The sequence below is a fragment of the Homalodisca vitripennis genome, chromosome 5 (genome assembly GCF_021130785.1).
Source record: "Homalodisca vitripennis isolate AUS2020 chromosome 5, UT_GWSS_2.1, whole genome shotgun sequence".
Classification (NCBI taxonomy): Eukaryota; Metazoa; Arthropoda; class Insecta; order Hemiptera; family Cicadellidae; genus Homalodisca; species Homalodisca vitripennis.
The window spans coordinates 66,956,674-66,978,023 of record NC_060211.1 but is presented as its reverse complement, the minus strand read 5'-3'; positions in this window follow the sequence as shown (position 1 = coordinate 66,978,023).

Genomic DNA, 21,350 nt, shown 5'->3' with positions numbered 1-21,350 from the left:
GAGATTTTAGTTTCTTATCATAAGTTTCCTACACTTCTATATAAACTTCAACTCTAGTAATCTCCTAGAAATCCGGTGATTTCCACGCCTTACAGTGTGAAGTGCGTTACAGCACTTCCACATTAGTAGTTTCTGATACAACTTAAATAAAATAAAACTTCATTCAGATCCCATTGATAATATTTAAATTACCAACCAAATTATTAAATCATAATAGTAATAACGCAAAGAAAATCATAAAACTTATCAAAATCTTACAAATAATGAATTTTTAATAGTTTCCGTACAACACTTTACGAACTTTTAGAACAAATATTGTCACGTTACATAAAAACAAGTTCAAAAAATAGCAAAGTGTTTGAAATCTCATAGACTGCATCTCATTTAGTATAATTTGTTTGATGTAAGATAAATTCATGTTAACTAATGAAATGATTAACTATGTACGGGTTTTTGTTCTCTTAGTGATACAGGGAGTGAGTACAAATTTGCAAACAGGTTTAATGTCCTATGCATGCTGTTAGCGCAAGTGCTTTCAACATTATATGAAACTCTTACTCTACACACAAGTTTTGAATCTATTTGTTACCTAAAGGGGCGGACAGATGTGTAGCAGGAGAGTAGAAAATTTGTTTTGAGTTGGTCTGGTGAACTTGTTACAAATATGCTTGCCAATTATTGCACCGATGAAATGTACTGACCAAGCTATCCGGTCGATAAGGCGCTGCTGTGTGTATTGAAGAGGTATATAATTATATGAACGGATGAAACTTTACCGTAAATTGGTGTTGAGGCGGGACGCCTTATAAGAGATTAGATGACGGTCGATTTAAGTTTGTATTTCGGCTATTAGGTAATTGGTGTTAATCTTATCAGTGAGAAAGCGCGTATTCTTGCCATTATCATATACTTCCGGTCTTAGGTAGTAGCGTTTTATAAAAACCCTGCATACATTGGTTAAAGGATAATATATAACTCATTACCAACCCATAAATACTACTCTTAAGTTTTATGTAATACCAATAAAAAGTAACAATTCTTGAAATTTAATTAAATAAGTTAAAAAAATAACTTGTTAAACTTTATATGTTATTATATAACCAATTATTTGTTAAAGTTTTTAATAAAAATAAATAGATAAAACGTCAAATTAGACTCTCTTTAGAAAACATTTCTAATGATTAGAACAACATGTATTAGTTTTGCTAGGGCCAACATTGTTAAGATTTCTAAGAATTAATTATAACAACAAGACACTGTTACCTGCTGCAGATGTGTTTATGGTGTTGTCGGCAAGGATTAGGACTTAGGGTTCGGGAAATTTCCAGGCGTCAGTGGTCTGTTTAGGGTCGTGGTCAATCGATCGGTGACCGTTCTCCTAAAACTATGGTGTGATTAAATACTGTATAACACAGGGCAGACTCGATGCTAGTATGAGAAACAAAAAACTATTTAGTTGTGGATTCGACTATTTTGTATTATTTGGTTATTACATGACTATAAAATAACTTTTGTATTTTCTGGTTTTGAAACGTTGTAGCACTGTGAATCCGATAACGTTAAACACTTGGGACGTTTAATCATAGCACATAATTTGAACTGATCTTTTAAAATTTAGAATCCACTGTTAATAATGTTAATAAACCTTAAACATGAAAACTTGAACACGAACGTAAACCTTTACCTTAACATGTAAATAAACTTTGTTAATAAACCTGTTAATAACCTTATACAGTTAAAAAGCTAATAACCAGTTCATTAGATTAGTGCAGCTCCCAGTTAGGTTATTCTTTCGAAGAATAAACTACCTTGAAAGAATAACCTATACAGAAACTGCGCTAACCTAACGAATTGTGTTAGCATTACTCAATCAACTATGTGTTACTAGCTCAGTATTTATCGAGTAGTTTTATTGTAATGCACGGGTTTCCATTGTTTGTTTTTTCAATGGTAAACATGGTGGAATTAATAAATATAATAAATAAATAGATTAAATGTTTAAAAGTATAACAAGTATGTATTTACTCATCGTGTTGATAAAATGTTTTTCTGGTGTCAAAAGTGCTTTAAATGTTCTCAATCTAAATCAAATTTAAGTAAACGACGGAGCTACACGTGTCTTATGTCTATGAGATAGGACCAGGCCTACCGACACAGTGACCTGGCCTCATCGCGCGGGTCGACTACTAATATAAAATAGTCGAATACCCAATATAATTAAAATTTAATGCTATTTTAATTTATCTGTTTTTATATTTAATTTTATTAGGCTATTCTGAAAATTACTTAATGTAATTAACTATTACATATTATTGTTGACGCTATTTTGCAGTGTTATACTGTCTGACAATAAAGAATTTCTGATTTCTGATTCTAAAATTATACATTCCAAAACAATACTCTGATTACAATTTTCTCAGGTAATGAATTTTGAAAGTTGCAGTTTGGTTAGGAATCACTAAATCCCAGTAGCTATTTCGTTATTATCGTTATAAAAATGGAAGTTATTGTTTGTAAATTATTTGGTTCACACTTCTGTGCACAGACTAATAAACTTATTTTAATGTAATGTCTTTGTTGTAGCTCTACTGATTCGTTTGTGGTCTTTTTTCATACTTGGGAATGTATAATATTTGATTCGAGAGTAGTTATTTACTTCTTTACATGTCCATTTAAGATTCAATTTCTACACAGCCCGAAGCAACACCGGGACATACATTTTGTATTTTAAACACTAAGTGAGTGCATATACTGTAGAAGTTTTAGTATTATTCAAACTGTTATGGCTTTATGCAATTTTAGTAAATAAAGTGTTCGCACCTAAAACATGATCCTCATCATTTCGTTATAAATGGTGACATGAACGTAAACATTTAATCATAAAGTTTATCAAAATACATCAGATCTACTTCAATAACTAAAAATATGTAATATTTTAAAGTTTAATGATAATATTTGTAATTAAATTTTACCCAATTCTGAATTAATCGGCTATCCATAAGCGTAGCTACCTACGCATGTCAGAGAGACATTGACTTCTCTAATAAAACAGAGTTGCGTCATTCACCTATTGTACTACATTGATGAATATTCCAATTAGAACCTGTGAGGATTGTCCTGGACCACTGTTAGACATCCTTTAGGGCCTATATCAACTATCTCCTGGCTGAGTTACTTGTCTTGTATTGTTGTACTCGTTTGTGTAGGCTATTCCAAACAATTAATGACTCAAGAGTTTGTCATCGTATTTTGAAAATTATGTTGGAGGTTTTATTATATGATTTCGAAAAAAAGAATATATATATTGACTTAGTGCGATTTAAACTATGCCAGCAAACACAGATGTTGATGGCCTGGGTAAATATTAGGTCAGCGATAACGTTGTTGATATTGAATATTTTAAAGGCTTCTTTCATCAGAAACAAATACATTCTTACTAACTTTTAACGTTTAATCATTGTACTGTGATTCCCAAATACACAGGCCGAGTAATATATCAGCACTTGATTTCTTTACGAATTTCTGAAATTTCCTGTCACACACCAATTTCTTTATATCGTCACTGGTTCTGAGTTATAAAACAAATTTAATAGTATATTGCGTCTAAGTTTTATTTTTTATAAATTTTAATTTTCTCAAATACCTATGATAGTGAGAGTTTGCTGGGAAATCACACACACCAGATGATTAGACCTCTACTTGTCTTAACCATAACAAGGTATTATTCGATTCCAACACTATATAATGTTTTTGGACTCTTTTATAGTTATAGGTTACAAAATGTATAACAATGGTAAATTAATTATTACACTTGAAGAATTGCAGCATATTTTAATATTAAGAATAATAACAGTGCAATTTGATAATATATAGGCCTAAACATTTTTATAAGTAACATAAGTACAAAATTGTATGTAGGCAAAAGTTTAACAAATAAGGTGACATAATCATGTACAAAAAGTTTAATTGATATTTAATTGTCTTACATATATTTTTAATTATTAATATGTTACCTATAAGGTACCAAAGGGCATTTATTTCAAAATATATGAGTTACAACTTCAATCATGGAATAAACTCGACTGATCAAATTTATCTTATCTATAGTAGCCTACTAAGTTATTTATCACGTTGAAAAATAAACTCAGGTTATCAGAAGTTGTGAGGGTAGGACCTGTAACGGTGTGAGGGTGCTTATAGATGTTAAAATTGTATATTTATAATAAACATGCTGAATCTAAGTCTGCCCACCTTCAAAGACTCATAACATAACCAGTACAACAGTATAATACTGCCTCTACAATATTGTTTATGACTGGACGTGACATAGCTATTGACGACCGATCACGTCCTGAGAAACTTTCCACTCAACACTCTTTTGTTTTGTCACTGCTCCTCACTGTATCACAGGTTACTGGCGCCGGTATTTTGGGCTTCCCTGAGACACAGAGTGTGGGTCTGCTAAAGACACCGCATAATGATGACGGGATTCCCGTTGACAGTTTTAATACTTAGGTGTCTGCGCCGAGCGCCGAATGCCCTGAGCGCTGAAGTCATAAATTAACATGTCAAGGGAACCACTGCAGTTGTCGGCTATACACCAGTGTCAAGAACCAAACCTCTTCCTTCTGTTTTTAAGATAATAAAGTAATAATGGTTAATCTAAAAATATGTATTTTTACGTTTATACAGTAGAATATAGTACTGTTTAATGGTTTAGGGAATTTAAAGCAAATGTTTAAAGTTCAAACATTTAACTCATAAATCTTTTTTTCTGTGAAAAACTTTATCACATAATTAAAATAGGTGCAACACGTCTATAGAAGTTCATACCTTCTATGTATATAGATTAATTACTTATTTTATTTCAAAGACAATTATATAAGAAAATGTATTTGGTGTTTAAATCTCTTAATAATTTTGTAAGATAAAAAATACATAGTTTGTGTAAAAATCTGTTATAAATCTAAAACATTTAAATTATCCGTTCTCTAGATCTTACAGATAATCAGACAGGATGGCAATAATTACTCCTTTACAGATTTAGTGATTCTTTACTTTAGTCATGTGAATAACTTTAGTCATGTAAAAGTAAACTTTAGCTAAATATTAACTTTTGTTTAAATCGAAACGTTATACTTGTTTAAACATTAAATATTAAAATATAGGCTTCAAAATATTTTCACGTATAGGCTATTCTTCTTTAACAAATGACAGTATTTCTTTTTATATTTGATTCATTTAACATCGTTGTTATTACAAAATGAAATACAATCATAAAAATTTACAATCACATTAGATATGACGCAAATGTCTGACTTTACCAATTGATAATTGCTCAATAATCTTTGAGTTGAACACATTTACACTCTTTTAAGCGGACATTTAGTTGAATAGTAAAACTAGCAGTTCAGTTGTTCACCTTATGAGCAATAAAAAAACAAGATTAAAAATATTTCTTTTGGTAAATACAAGATTATCTGAGTGATGTATTTGTCTTAAAACAAATATAAAAACCGCAAAGTATGGTACTGTATATTAATGAAAACATTGTAGCATACAACAATGCTTTGTAAATACAAGCGTTATTGAAATTAATATCATCATTATTTGTTTATTTCTGTGATGAAAACTAACTGATACAATAGGTATAATTATTTGATTGTTTAAAAGACTACCAACTTAATTCAGAATTTGTATTTTTGAAACTAATACCAATAACCTAGACATATTAAATAGACAATAACTATTAAAGAAGTTTGTTTCAATTATGAGGAAATATTTATTTGCACTATTATTAGTTAAATGCTGCTCTATTCAGATTTGTTATACTATTTAAAACATACTGATGATCTACAGTAGACTAGTGATATAAGTCTTTATTAAACTCAAGTACAAAGGCAACTAAGAAATATAATGTTTCAGAATGACGTTATAATACAGTGAGAAAGACATTTAGGAAGTTATAAAATAGACGCTGATATTCTCTCAGTTGTAATAGACGAGCTGCTCGATGTTTAATTTACAACATGTACCTTTAAAACTCATCATAACATTTTCCCTAAAGTAACGATGTCCACTTATAAGCAGATATCCTATTTGGATATTATGATTAACTCTAAATGAATAAACCCCACTATCAAATATGAAAACTAATTTAACAAAACAAAAATTTAAAGGAACTGTAATCCGCGGCAGAGGACAAGAATACGAGACATTAAATAGATCTATTATCTATATAGTTTCTAAATCTGGCAAGCATACTAAATACAATAAAATATGTTTTCCTCACTTTGGGATACCGGGTAACCATTTTCTAAACCTTGCGCACTAACATACAAAAAACATTCATTACCCTTTTTTTTAGAAACAAATGTATTCTTCCTTTCGCCTATATGATTCATAATACCAACGTGTAATTCATGTTTCGCTCACTAATCCTAGTATGAAAACTCTAGATAGAATATAATTTCTGTAAATGGTTGGCCGTTCAGTAGTTATTGAAGTGAAAACTTCTTTAGGCGCGTTGAGCGTTTTGGTAGAGGGTAAAATCCTCGGTTCGCGTCACCGACATGCTAATGATACTAACCTGCATGAAAAAGTCAGTCTCGCTGTTTTTTAACCGTAGACTTGGCCGCGGACTACTAACCTGCATGAAAAAGTCAGTCTCGCTGTGTTAAAACTGTCCCGGCGGAGTATGAAAACAGACTGCGAAAATCAGTGACCATTACGGCTTCCTCTCGCGATTTAAAAGTGAAGCCAATGTCGTACAATTCTGTAAGATGCGTCAAATTAAAGCTCTTAATATTGGCAATCTATTGGTTACATTTTTAAATATTAAAAAAATTTCGAAATAATTTTGATTATTGTTTACATTTTACATAGCGTTTACAATGACAAGAAAAAAGTAGTAAGCGAGGATTTTTTTTATTTTTTGGTCAGACACAATTTGTCAGCGAGAAAGTTGTGTGAAAATAGATGAATATTTTTTTTGTAATTTATCATTTTTTTATTGGAAGTTTAGTTTAGCCTGTAGTAGCGTATGAAGTGATGAGTGAACGTTTCTGCCGGAACTGTAGTTGGCGCATTGGCTCACTGATACCGTATTAACTCAATAAATTAGTTTATTGTGCAATAAAAATACCTTTACGAAAGAACCAAGTTAATTTAACTAATTTATTAGTTTTAAAAATATTGTGGGTTTAATTGTTATTGCAATTATATACTTTATCCGTAGCAATAACTGTATTATTTACAACGGTGTTCAACTCACTGTTGTTCACTCGGTGTTTACTTACTTATAAATGAATAATGAAAACAACGAATATATTTTTAAACATTTTTAGAATTTGTACGAATATTTGTATTTAAAATTTAGCATTATTCATTTTAATTATGTTTTTAATATTTAACCTCTTCATCATGAAATGAGTATTATTACGGTATAAGATTTATCTTACTAGCGTGGTAAAATAGATTTCTAGTTATTTGATATTATTTTTTCGTGGATTTTAAAATTGGAAAATTAAAAACGCGTCACATTTACAATTACAGATGTACTGCTACTATAACGTTTTGTTAATTACTCTCAACTTAATAGTTCCGTTTTCACTTCTATCGGCAGTCCCACGACTGCTACTGTTTTTTATTAATGTTTACTATGGTATAGTATACGAAGTCAATAAATGGATTGTTTTATCCCGTGATTTCCGGTAGACAGGTCATTTAACTGATATTTTGCGGTACACTGGAATTGGGAAGGAATAGGAAGTTGATCGTTTTCAACTCCCTTTTCTTCACATATGCTTTGTCGTTACCATGAAGTTTCCAGGAAAAGGAAAATTGAACTCTTCTTTCGCTTATCCCTATTTTTACTAATCTGATCATCAACTACAAACTACTCGTAACTTGTATAGCAAAAATATCAGAAGTTATATTAAATTTAACTTCTTTAATTTTTCGTTTTAACATACGACAAAATTACTTACAAATTACATCCTTAAGTGTTTACGTGAGCTTTTTACTTTCATAAGACATATTCTTTCATTACCCTTGCTAAGACTATGCAAAATTTAAAATAATCGTTTCTAAGGTATTAGCCTACAGTTCGAGGACTTTAGCTGTGCGCGTGACCTTGAGTGTGTGGTGATAGTCGGGAGGGGTGGCGGGGTAGCATTTGCGCTGCGTCCCGAAAACATTTCCTGTGACACGTAGGTAAAACCCTTCTTTCAGGAATCGTATTGGCCCAAATAACTCATCACACTCGCTAAAACCAGTCTGTTTTCTGACAGCGCTGATTGTGGTGGTATTAAAAAAATGAGAATACGAAATAATAGCAATAATAGGACTTATTTTTGTTTTTAAGTTGTTATAGTGTTGTTTAATGTGTTTTTGAAAATAATGTATCTGTCAATACTAATCTGCAAATCGACATCGTGAGTTTAATTAAGGTCGTTAAAGAGATTGTTGCGCCTTCATCTCAGCGGCTAGCAACCTGCCACACAGATAGCGTTTATTTGTTGAATGGGTAGTATTAGGACCATACGAGCACAGCTAAATTCCTCCAACTCTACGTTATGGAAGTCTTGTATTTTTCGGAGTGTGGTATGGGAAAGAATGGCTCGTTGAGTCATATTAGTATTCATTCCTGTACTTTTCCTGATGCTACGGTAAAAATTTTATATCTCAACTTCAAAGAATCAAACCGGTTTCAGGTATCTTGTGTGAAAACATTGACAGTTTTTTCCTGAAAGTGTTTGTGATGATGTTTAAATAGTATCTCCAATGCATCAGTTTTTTTCATATATGTCACTAGTGCGATTTGCAATAAATACTAGACATTAAATTTTTATTTGCTGTCTCCCACACTACTGGTTCTAAAATATAAATGTAAATAAATGTTTAAGTCTTTTGTCGAACTTCAGCTGAAGGTTTCAACAACTATATATCGTTAACTATAGGCCTACTTGGATTATGAAGAATAAATATTACAATTTTTACCAAATCTTGAGCATTCCAGGAAAATGTTTCAGACATTTCTTTTCATATAAACCTTCTTCAGATTTCAACAAATACTTACATTAGCGAAAAATTTGCAGCCGTTTCGAAATTGCCGCTTAGTAACATATTTCACGATTTATAATTATTTATAAGAAGATAATATATTACGCTAATTTCTAAGTTACTCATTAAATGACAGCTAAACTGCCAATGAAATCGTGTTTTGCAATATTTGTTTAGTAACTTAATAAACTGAGTAACTGTAATTTTCGAATGCATATTACTACATTAGCACTTGCTCTCTTCTAGTATTTTCTGAACTTACCCGCCTGCCACCTCAATTTCTGTGTAAAGTTGTTGGTTCTGAGTTATAAAAAAATAAATAATATTTCGCACCTGAACTTATATATAGAAATTTCTACTTCGAACACATATAATGGTAACTCTATGCAATGAAATTGCACAATATAAAATATATATCCTTTTAAGTTTCTTATGCATAACACGGTATTAAAATATTTCTCGGAGAAGAATTGTATGTGATTAAAAATACAGATAATTACAATCAGCAGTTTTTTATGTAAAGCATGCTCAATTTAAGTCTGCCTAGCCTCCAGGACTCATAATATTGCCAGTACAACAGTCTAATACTGCCTCTACAATATTGTTTATGACTCGACGGGACATAGCGATCGACGACCGATCTCGTCCTGAGAAACTTTTCACTCAATGACTTTTTTGGTCACTGCTCCTCTCACTCATATAAGTTTACTGGTGCTAGTATTTCGGGTATCCATGAGACACAAAGAGTCTGGTTCTACCAAAGAGACCGCATGTGACCGCAAGAGATGAGGGTTTTCCTGTTGTCCATGCGCCGCGTGCACTGCTCGCCGAAGTTACTCTGACATGTCAAGGAAAGAGACAGATGTATCCAGCACTGCAAAGCTCTGCCGTACACCAAGATCAAGAACATATACCAAACCTTATCCATCTATTTTTTTAATATAAGGGTGTAAGAATGGTTTATAAAAACTCTTGTGTGAGCAGTAGAGTATGATGTTTTTGATGGGTCATAACATTTCTATAATTATATACATAAAAATTAAATATAGCTTTCTAATTTAAAACAGATTAAAATCAATAAATAATAAGATTGATTAAAATTACAGTAAAATAACATAAACTGAAGCATAAAAAATAGTGATACTGGAAGTATCAAACATTGTTAAAATGTTTGTTATAACCCAAAAGATTTTTACTGTATACTACTGAAAATCTTGTAGCCTATGGCAGTTTGTATGTAGAAAGATACATTATTGTAATTAACGTAAAAATGCTCAAACATGTCCTAGTTTTGCTCTGCGATGCATAATATCTAATATGATAGGTATCATTATACCTATTATATTGTTTTGAGGTTTTGAGGGTTTATAAGGCTGCCATGTTGAATCGGAAAATCTAATACCGAATTAATACAAAAAACAGGAGCAGTCGTGGGACTGCCGATAGAAGTGAAAACGGAACTATTAAGTTGAGAGTAATTAAAACTATATGCAAAAATTATATGAAATTTTTTATGTTTTATTTATTAGTTACGTATGATGGGTTAAACAAATCATGAACAAAATATAAATACAAAGTAGTTGAAAAAATAATTGATATACAATAATCTTAACAATATCTTAATAAAAAAGTACTGTAAGTATTAAAGAATATTATTTTAATGAAAAAAAGTTCAATGCAATCATAATACTTGTTGTAATTGCTCAATATTAATAGTTAGTTAAACATAGAATACAAGTGAGTAAACACCGAGTGAACAGCAGTGAGTTGAACACCGTTGTAAATAATACAGTTATTGCTACGGATAAAGTATATAATTGCAATAACAATTAAACCCACAATATTTTTAAAACTAATAAATTAGTTAAATTAACTTGGTTCTTTCGTAAAGGTATTTTTATTGCACAATAAACTAATTTATTGAGTTAATACGGTATCAGTGAGCCAATGCGCCAACTACAGTTCCGGCAGAAACGTTCACTCATCACTTCATACGCTACTACAGGCTAAACTAAACTTCCAATAAAAAAATGATAAATTACAAAAAAAATATTCATCTATTTTCACACAACTTTCTCGCTGACAAATTTTGTCTGACCAAAAAATAAAAAAAATCCTCGCTTACTACTTTTTTCTTGTCATTGTAAACGCTATGTAAAATGTAAACAATAATCAAAATTATTTCGAAATTTTTTTTAATATTTAAAAATGTAACCAATAGATTGCTAATATTCAGAGCTTTAATTTGACCCATCTTACAGAATTGTACGACATTGGCTTCACTTTTAAATCGCGAGAGGAAGCCGTAAAAGTCACTGATTTTCGCAGTCTGTTTTCATACTCCGCCGGGACAGTTTTAACACAGCGAGACTGACTTTTTCATGCAGGTTAGTAGTCCGCGGCCAAGTCTACGGTTAAAAAACACAGCGAGACTGACTTTTTCATGCAGGTTAGTATCATTAGCATGTCGGTGACGCGAACCGAGGATTTTACCCTCTACCAAAACGCTCAACGCGCCTAAAGAAGTTTTCACTTCAAAAAACCTAGATTTTGTTGAAGTAGAAATAGACAGTAACTTTAAGGAAGTTTGTGCCAGTTATGACGAACAATTTTTTCCAGCGTTATGTGTAGATTGTTGCTTTATTGGGATATGCAATACATAATTGACCATATAAAGAAACCATATTAGGCTAGTAATTTATATTTTTTTAATTTGTGAGCAAAAGCAAACAAGAAATAATTTTTTTTCAGAGTTAAGTTGTAATACAGTAGGAATAAATTGTATTACGGAAGTTTCATTGTGAACTTGTGTTATGTGTGCACTTATATTGTCTAAGTTCTAATGAATTATGTAAAAATACCGGCTACTCAAAATGTAAATTTCTGTATGCAAATTACAACGCTTTACAACTCTTGTTTTTATTTTATAAATAAATCTTGACTATATTTGGCTCATATAATTTTTGTAGAAGCAGCCTGTTTTACTCTAAATTATTTGTACTAGCCTATTTTTTATTTGAAAATATTGCTTTATAAAAAAATCGTCTCTTTTAAAAGCTATTTAAAAAATCATTACCATTATGTTATAATATTAAAGTACTCGTTTTGCCTTCTGCGTCCTTTTGACTAAGAAATGTGATTCAACCGTTGTAACTTTTGGACAACATATTTTAAGCTTACTATATTGATAGTCACTAGACTAAAAGAACAATGTCCTAAAGTATAGACATCTCCACATATAATTAGATGTGCACTTTTAGATTAAAATTTACTTTAAATATAAAACCCCATCGCCAAACATGGTAATCACAGGGTAAAAAAAAACTGTACTCCGCTTCCGTGGTGAAATACAGTGAGTCAGATCTATGACATATACAGATAACTTGTTGTCGGAGAGGATTAGTGGATTTTGGACTTGTTTTCAGTTAATTCTCGACACTGGATGTAGGTTAAGGGCCGTGACAGTTCGGATACCGACCTATTGGAACAAGGTTATCGTAAGTAGTTGAATGATCAAATAATTATGATTAGATAAACCAAATGGTAAATAATAAATAATCCCAGGAAAAAAGGGGCTTGCCGATGTTTTAAGAAACTATATTTCTCTTTTATGTTTATGTTATGAGTTAGCCTTACTAAACCCGAGAACAGCTGGGCCGATTTGGCTAATGTTGGTTCCGACATCTAAGGAAGGTGAGAAACAGAAAAATGTTCTCAGTATATTTTATATTATAAAAACATAATTGAAATATTTACGACCAATAATCCAAAGTTAACTGGCGTTGATACCGATATAAAAGGATCAAGCAACGTCAAGTGTGAACTTGAAAAAACTCCCCTACTATTAAATAATTACTCTAATTGCTTAAGCATGAAATATACAGTTTAAAACCCATTTTTGCTTATTTACCCAAAAAATTAGAAGGAATAGGTTAGGTATATGTTCTTGAACATAGGATCTTGCAGACCATTGCTGCGCTGAGTAGCTTCATCAATGTCCTTGTCATACATATATATATACACACACTATACATATTATTATATATTATAATATATATATATATATATATATATATATATATATATATATATATATATTATTCAGGTACTCGAGGAAGAGATCAAATGTCTACGGGCCGAGAGGGAGGTCCAGGGGTGTACCTGCGGCTACTCTCAGGCAACGGGTGATTGGATTGTCTGTCAAAATAAAAAATATGTTCCTTTTACGACCAGCAATATATTTGAACCTCTCGAAAATACAAACGGAAACCAACCATTCCCTTAACCATCGCAACCACTAATGCAGCTCAACACAAAAATCTCCGTACAAAAACCTGCAACAGTAGTAAACCATCCGGCCAACACCCTCCGCCTAAAACTTCTCCTGGTAGAAGTCAAAAATTTAAAGGCATAATTAAAAGAGAGTTGCTTTCCTTCAGGAATGTTGTAATTGAGGATGACAGTCATGCCCGTTTCCTGGCCGGCATAGTGTAGCGCCGCCTCTCATCGGCTACCAAAGTGACTGGCATATGTAAGCCTGGTGCCAACTCCTGAAAGTAACGTCCAGCGGCCCCTCGCCTCCTACTAGCTGTTTCATCCTGTTCGCCGGAATCAACGACATCGCTTCTGTGGAGCCCCACAACATTTACAATCGCCTGGAGGAAAGTGTCACCGCTCAACTGAGTTCGGCCGTTGTCATCTTGGCAACGATCCCTTATCGTCACGATCTGCCTGTTAGCCATCCTGTGAACCAACGGACCATTCTCGCCAACTACTATATAGAGGAGCTATGCGTGAGACACTCAAATCTCAATCTCCTCGATATCAATGATATCGGAAGAAACTAGTTCATACAGTAAGGCATGCATCTGCGATTGCCGGGTAAAGAGCTGCTGGCCGAAATCATAGTGGAGGGCTAGGTTGCTGCTGACGGACCGCCTGCTGCGTCTAAGTTATCTCCAACACTGCCTGCTGCCTCGCGTGCTGCTTCTGATGCCTGTGAGACACTTGCCAGTCCTGCCCAGAACTGTATCATGCAACATTACACGTACGTCGACGTCATCAAAGCTACTTCGCCAGTAAAACCTGACGAAAACAATATACGCTTTCCTGTTAAAAAACGAAGAGCCTGTGACGAATGAAAAAACAAAATAGGGGTATCAGATCCTGCTTTTTATCGAGAACATCAAAATTCATGAAAATTGTCAAACATGTTTTCAGAAACAACTCTAAATTCAAAATTATTCATCTTAACGCTTAATCCACTACTAATAATTTAGAAGAGTTGGACCTCATGTGCGATGAGCAAAAACCTGATATTATTGTAATTTTAGAACACTGTTTTACCCCCGAAACATTAGCATTGTAAAAAATCCAAAATTATGAATTGGCACATATTTTCCTTCGATCCAATTTTAAGGGAGGCGGTGTGGTAATATTTGTAAAAATACCCATGAAATTTGAAAAAATAAATTCTTTCATACTCTGGAATTTGATTTTGAAGCTGCTGGTATTAAAATCAATTTAAATTTATCCGAAAAAGTTAATACTGTCGGAATATACCGCTCAAACAACAACCGAAGTTGTATTTCGTATTTTTTTTTTAACTAGATAGCCTGCTAATTAATTTTTTTCAAACAATCGACTATTTCTCTTAATTGGCGATTTAAATATAAACACACTGGACCACACCGACGCCCATACCCGGCGGCTGTGGAATATTCTTCAATCTTTTGGCCTAAATTGGTCAGTGAACTCTCCTACACGAGTATGGGCCACGACGAGTAAAACCATCGACAACGTTATCACCAACATCCCGAAAGTTGACATTGTTGTGTTCAATCCTGCCATCTGTGATCACTTCTCTCAGATGGTTGTGATTAACGGATTTGATCCGGAGACTAGGCTTGATAAAATTATGGCCAAAGAGCTCTAAACCTTCAAAATATTAATGAGTTAATTTATCACCAGAGCGTGAAAGTTAAAACTTTTGAAATAACATTCAGTGTACAAATGAAATGTGCAATGCTTTTAATAAACGCTTTCTTTATTACTTAATTATTTCATGTCCTTACGGAAAATTAAAAGTACTCAGTAAGCGGCATGTGAATACTTGTCACGAGATGTGAGAATATTTTTTAATTTTATTTTATTACTCAATTTTTATTAAACAAAGAATGAAAATTTCCATAGATTTTTTAAAAATTATAGAAGAATATATAAGAAAGTTATAAAAGCTACTAAAGCCTACGAATTAAAAAAATATTAAAGAATACCGAGAACTTTTCAAAAACCGCATGGAAAATAATTAATGAATCCGTAAAACGTGATCATCCAATACAAAACTCAAAACAATTTTCACTACTCGTTGAAAACCAAGTTATAGATGGCCCTTAAAAATTGCTGCCGAGTTTAACTGACGCAATATCGCTAGAGAACCGGTATCGTCTATGATCTTGACCCCTGTCGATGAGGCTGAGATGGCTGGTATTGTGCAAAGACTAAATTCAAAGAAATCTTGTGATAACAATGGTATGTCCATATGGCTAGTCAAAAAATGCTCCAAGCATATCTTGAGTCCACTGAAAAAATTGGTAAATTCCTCATTTCAATATGGAGATGATTTGAAAACAGCGAAAATTGCCCCGATTTTTATGAAAGAAGATCCTCATCAAACCAAAAATTACCACCCAATTGCAATCTTTCGAATTTTCAGAAAAATTTTTGAAAAGGCATTTTTGAATCAACAACAACGTTTTCTGGAAAGATTTGACATACTGTGTCCTGAAAAATCCGGCTTCCGTAAAACCAAATCAACAGTTGATGAGGTTTCAAGTCTTTTGGATGTTATTTTCGATGGTGTTGAGAGACGAGATGAGGTGTTAAGCATATTTCTTGATCTCTCTAAGGCTTTTGACTGCCTGCATCATGGGACACTGATGCATCAGTTAAAGACATGTGGTATACGGGGTCTGCCACACAGGTGAATCTCGTCATACTTGAAGGAGAGATCTCAAATGCCATGTCAGGAAAATTGAAAATGGCAAATGGCATCCCTCAGGGATCGATCCTTGGGCCGGGACTTTTTACTATTTACGTTAACAATTTGAACTAATTTATCCAGAATGGTGATTCAATATGCTGACGATACGACTCTCCGCATTACTGCAAATTCTGTGCAGGAACTTGAATTCAATTCTTTAGTCACAGTGAATTCATGCATTCAATTTTTTTCTTAAATCAATCTGAGAACAAACAGCTCAAAATCAAACACAATTGATTTTTGTCGGAGACAACGTGAAGGTAGCGCACGACCTGCTGTCCTGGTGGATGACAAATTCTAAGAGGAATCTGACTCCATCAAATTCCTAGGGATTTACCTAGATCGAGGTCTGACCTGGGACAATCATGTTGAAAGTGTTTATTCCAGAGTAACTTCAGGTTTGTATGCTTTGCGGAATCTGGCAAAACACTGTTCTAACGACATCCTGAGAATGGCTTATTTTGGCCTTGTTTATCCGCACCTTGCATATGGAGTAAGACTCTGAGGCAGCTGTGCAAACAACAAAGTGGAAACAGTGTTTTGCTTCAAAAGAAAGGTGTACGAATCATTTCAAAATTAAAGAGAAGAGAGTCTTGCAGGGATGCCTATAGGGAGCTTGGTTTACTGAAATTGCCCTACTTCTACATCTTCGAGGTGACTGTTCCTTAAATTAAAGGGCACATTGGCTCAGGGAAGGAACATTCACCAGTATGAGATAAGAGGCAGGGACAACTATCGCAGTCAACCCCATCGAGCGGTTGCGTCTCGTAATTTGCCATACTAGGCTGGTGTTAGTTTAATAATAGGCTCCCTGAAGATATTAAAATATTTGCAGATATCAAAAAAATTAAATTTCATCTTAAACGCCTATTGGTGTCAGGTGCTTATTGCACGGTGGGTGAGTTCATGGAAACTCGCCTGGGAAATTTAAAATTAAAATCGAAAGCGCGTTTTAACAAGATATGATATTGGCATTGTATGTTTGTCTGGATGAGGAACTTTTTGTTTGTATGATTGTGTGTGAATGAGTAGATAAGCTAATGACTGTAGCTACACAATGTTGTATGTTGTTCAAAGGCAATAAAGATTGATTGTGTAGCTACAGTCATATATATATATATATATATATATACAGGGTGAGTTTTAAGTCCCTTCCCCCCTATTTTTTTCTTAAACCGTATAAGTTAGGAGGTTTAAACTCCGTACATATTCGTTAGACCTAAATATCTTGTTTTTTCATGGGTTCATTGACTCTCCACCTCCAATGGGGGACGGTCCACGAGGAGTAAGCCGAGATTCTTAAATGTAAGCATAGGTTGATATGCACATCAAATTAAAGGTCTCTGTAAGTAGAATACAATGCCGCAAACCGGACCTCAAAAGGTTCATCCTAATGAAAATTACAGGGTGTTAAAATGTACAGAATAGTAATGTGCTATTATCTGCGTTTTATCGCGCATCTTTTTAAAAGTTCATTTCAAAGCAATTTTTCTATTGCTGTTTATTCTTTGAAAGAAACTTTATTTTGTTGTGTTTAATGATTTTAAGGGATCACTGGAAGTCCGAGATCTAGGAGTTAACTAAAGGATTTAATAAGAAGTCGATCATGTGTTGTGCCGCCTTGTAAGTATTTTATTTAAAGAATTGTTGTCTTACAAAGGTTTTAGACCCATTTATTTTTATTTCAACAGCGATTCCGGTTCTAATATTGTACGATTCCGATACTATTAGGTTGTTTACCTTTTATTGTAGTACTCGTAGATGCTCAAACTAATTGCCTGTTACTTTCTGACAGTAGTATATAGTCTGTTAACAAATTCACTCCTTACACGGGTTAGGATTTCTGGTGTTACCTTCCTGCAGGCCTCAGTAATTCTGTTCCGAAGATCTTCCACACATGCGACTGGTGTACAATAAACCACAGACTTCAAGTGTCCCCACAAAAAAAAAAAACAACTTTCACTTTTCTAACGACACAGGGACTATGTCAAAGATTACATTAAAAAATGCAGACCACAGATTCTGTACAAAATTATTATTAACAAAATTACGAATTATCCTTTTTTAGTTCAGATTGTAGCACCGTTTCCAGCGTTAAAAGGCAATGTTAAACGACACATCACATGACCGACTTCTTATTAAATCCTTTAGTTTACTCCTAGATCTCGGACTTCCAGTGATCCCTTAAAATCATTAAACACAACAAAATAAAGTTTCTTTTAAAGAATAAACAGCAATAGAAAAATTGTTTTGAAATGAACTTTTAAAAAGTTGCGCGATAAAACGCAGATAATAGCACATTACTATTTTGTACATTGTAACACCCTGTAATTTTCATTAGGATGAACCTTTCGAGGTCCGGTTTGCGGCATTGTATTCTACTTACAGAGACCTTTAATTTGATGTGCATATCAACCTATGCTTACATTTAAGAATCTCGGCTTACTCCTCGTGGACCGTCCCCCATTGGAGGTGGAGAGTCAATGAACCCATGAAAAACAAGATATTTAGGTCTAACGAATATGTACGGAGTTTAAACCTCCTAACTTATACGGTTTAAAAAAAAAAATAGGGGGGAAGGGACTTAAAACTCACCCTGTATATATATGCATTCAGTGCTCAGTGTATGTGGTACATTCTGCAGACACCAAAGTAGTAAAAAAGTCAACAGGAAAACCCTAATCATTATGCAGTCTCTTCATTACAGCCAAACCTCTTTGTGTCTCAGGATACACAAAATACCGGCGCCAGTAAACTGTGATGCAGTGACAAGTCAAAATAGTGTTGAGTGTAAAGTTTCTAAAGACCTGATCGGTTGTCAATTTCTATGTCTAGTGATGTCATAAAAAATATTGTAGAGGCGGTATTATACTGTTGTGAATATTACGAATCCTTGAAGGTAGGGAGACTTACAATTAGACTGGTTAACACAAATATACACTTTTAACATCTAATAGAACTTCTACGCTCTCACAGGTCCGTTCCTCACAACTTCTAAAAACCTGAATTTACTTTTCAATAAATTAAATAAACATCTTGAAGTCATCTTGATTCTTGAAGATGTGAAAAATTTGTTTTGTCGAGTTGATTTCATCCTTGAACTTAACATAGGAATACATTTTTGCTCTATTAAATATTTAAAAATAAAAGCTCTTTGCTAGTTAATTGTGAAACTAAGTAATAACAAGTTTCACGCGAGAGATCGCATTTACTTCCTGGACGCGAGAGGCCGCGCGACGGCAAATTGCTCACGCTCGTCTTTTACTCAAATTGCAGCTTTAATTTGGTGAGAAAAGTTAAAAAAAAAAAAAAAAAAAAAAAAAAAAAAAAAAAAAAAAAAGACTGTGTGTTGTCTCTATTACTGTCTTTCAGTATATACTAATAAAAGTAATTGGGCACTTAAGTTCTAACAAAGAGAAATATTATTATGATACACTGTATATTTGGTTCGGAATTGGTGACTTTTTCGTACGAAAAAGGTCGCGTGTGAGCAATTTGCCGCAATAATATAAATTAGGCTTTTAAATGAAACATTTTATTACAATAAAGTATTTTACTATGAGGAAGAAATAAATTTTATAATTTGTATAATTACTTAAAACAAAACAAATTGCCTCAAAAACGTCATAATATAATAATAAATCAATATTTAGGCAAAAGATTACTAATTCAATAAAATATTATGTACATATGAAGAAACCTATTTTATATAAAAAAAAATTATAAATGTTAACGAAAAATTAAAACTTCTTTCTAAATTTCATAAAAAGTTAAAATATAAAAACCCCTAAATTAGTACAAGTTTACTAATTTAGTTTCAGTGGACATTATCGTCTAAGCTAACTGAAGAAGTGTGTATGTATTCGAAAACATTACAAAAAACACAAAAACATTAAAATATTGAAGATTTAGAAATATTTCCAATATTCGCAGATTTAACAGAATACACTACGGGAGAGATCACGCGAAGGCATATTGCCGCGGCAGGTGCAGAACTACAACAAAAATTCCACCACTCGCAAATAAAGCCGGCGACAGACTAACGGTTGTCAAGGTGCAGGGATGTACTGGGAGGGATAAAACGAGACCCTGTTATCCTGGTGCATCAGTGTAAACGAAAATATAAAGAAATAAAAAAAGCGCGGCAAACTGCCGCGGGCGCGATCTCTCGCGTGTTAACTGATTAAGTACCACGATTAAGTTGTCAAAAGTAACCAATTTTAGCATATTATTTTTTAAGCAATGCATTAATATTATGACATGTATCCGTATATTTCGTTCAACTGTACGTACTGATTTATAATAAAGTTATAAGTTAAAGTGTTCTTCTATATTATACAATTCTTTTATATATTTTAAACACATACACATTAAAAAATTTAAAACAACAACAAATTTTAACTTAAAAGTGTATAATACTAATGTTTTTGTGGGTATTTTAATGTCACAGCATAAGTTATTAAGTTGTAAATTAATAAAACCCACGTTGCTCCAAAAACATATAACTCATGTGCATACTGTACCAATTTCATAAGTTTATCTTCAGCAGATTTTATTTCGGCTTAAATTTAATGATGTGAAGGAAAGGTTGCCAAAAAGGGATCTGCAGAAGGAGTTAAACTTTTGTCTTATAAACAAATAGAGGATAGAAAAGCTATGTAAATTCGATTTAACAATTGATGTACCTATTAATAGTTATAACTTTAGTTTCAATTCACTTTCATGACAACTCGATAGCTTAAAGAAATAGTTTGACACAGCTTCAAACCAGAAGTCCATAAAGATTTATACAAAATCTGGATGTAATTGTACATATAAGTACAATATATCCTTATATACTTTGGTACTTATTCCACCATTGGTACTGAAAAATAAGTACAAGCTTATTAACATAAAAAGGGAATGTAATTTTATGTAAACGTTTTTACCTGTTTGTTTGTATTAAAATGCATACTTATTGTTTGGAACATAAAACCCTGTATACAATTACGTTGATTTAATAAAGATCCGCCTATTACAATCCCCTTCATGACAAATTTTCGGAAATATTGTCATTGATTCCGATCATGACCCCTAGAATCCCAAACTAACACAACCCATATTTTCAAACATAAATTAAACCCCACATATTGTTATATTTTATCATTTTTATATATCTATAAAATTGTGAATGAAAAGGTTCTGAACCACATAGTAATATAAAAATACATAAACACAATTCAGATAGATTATAAAATAAAAAAAT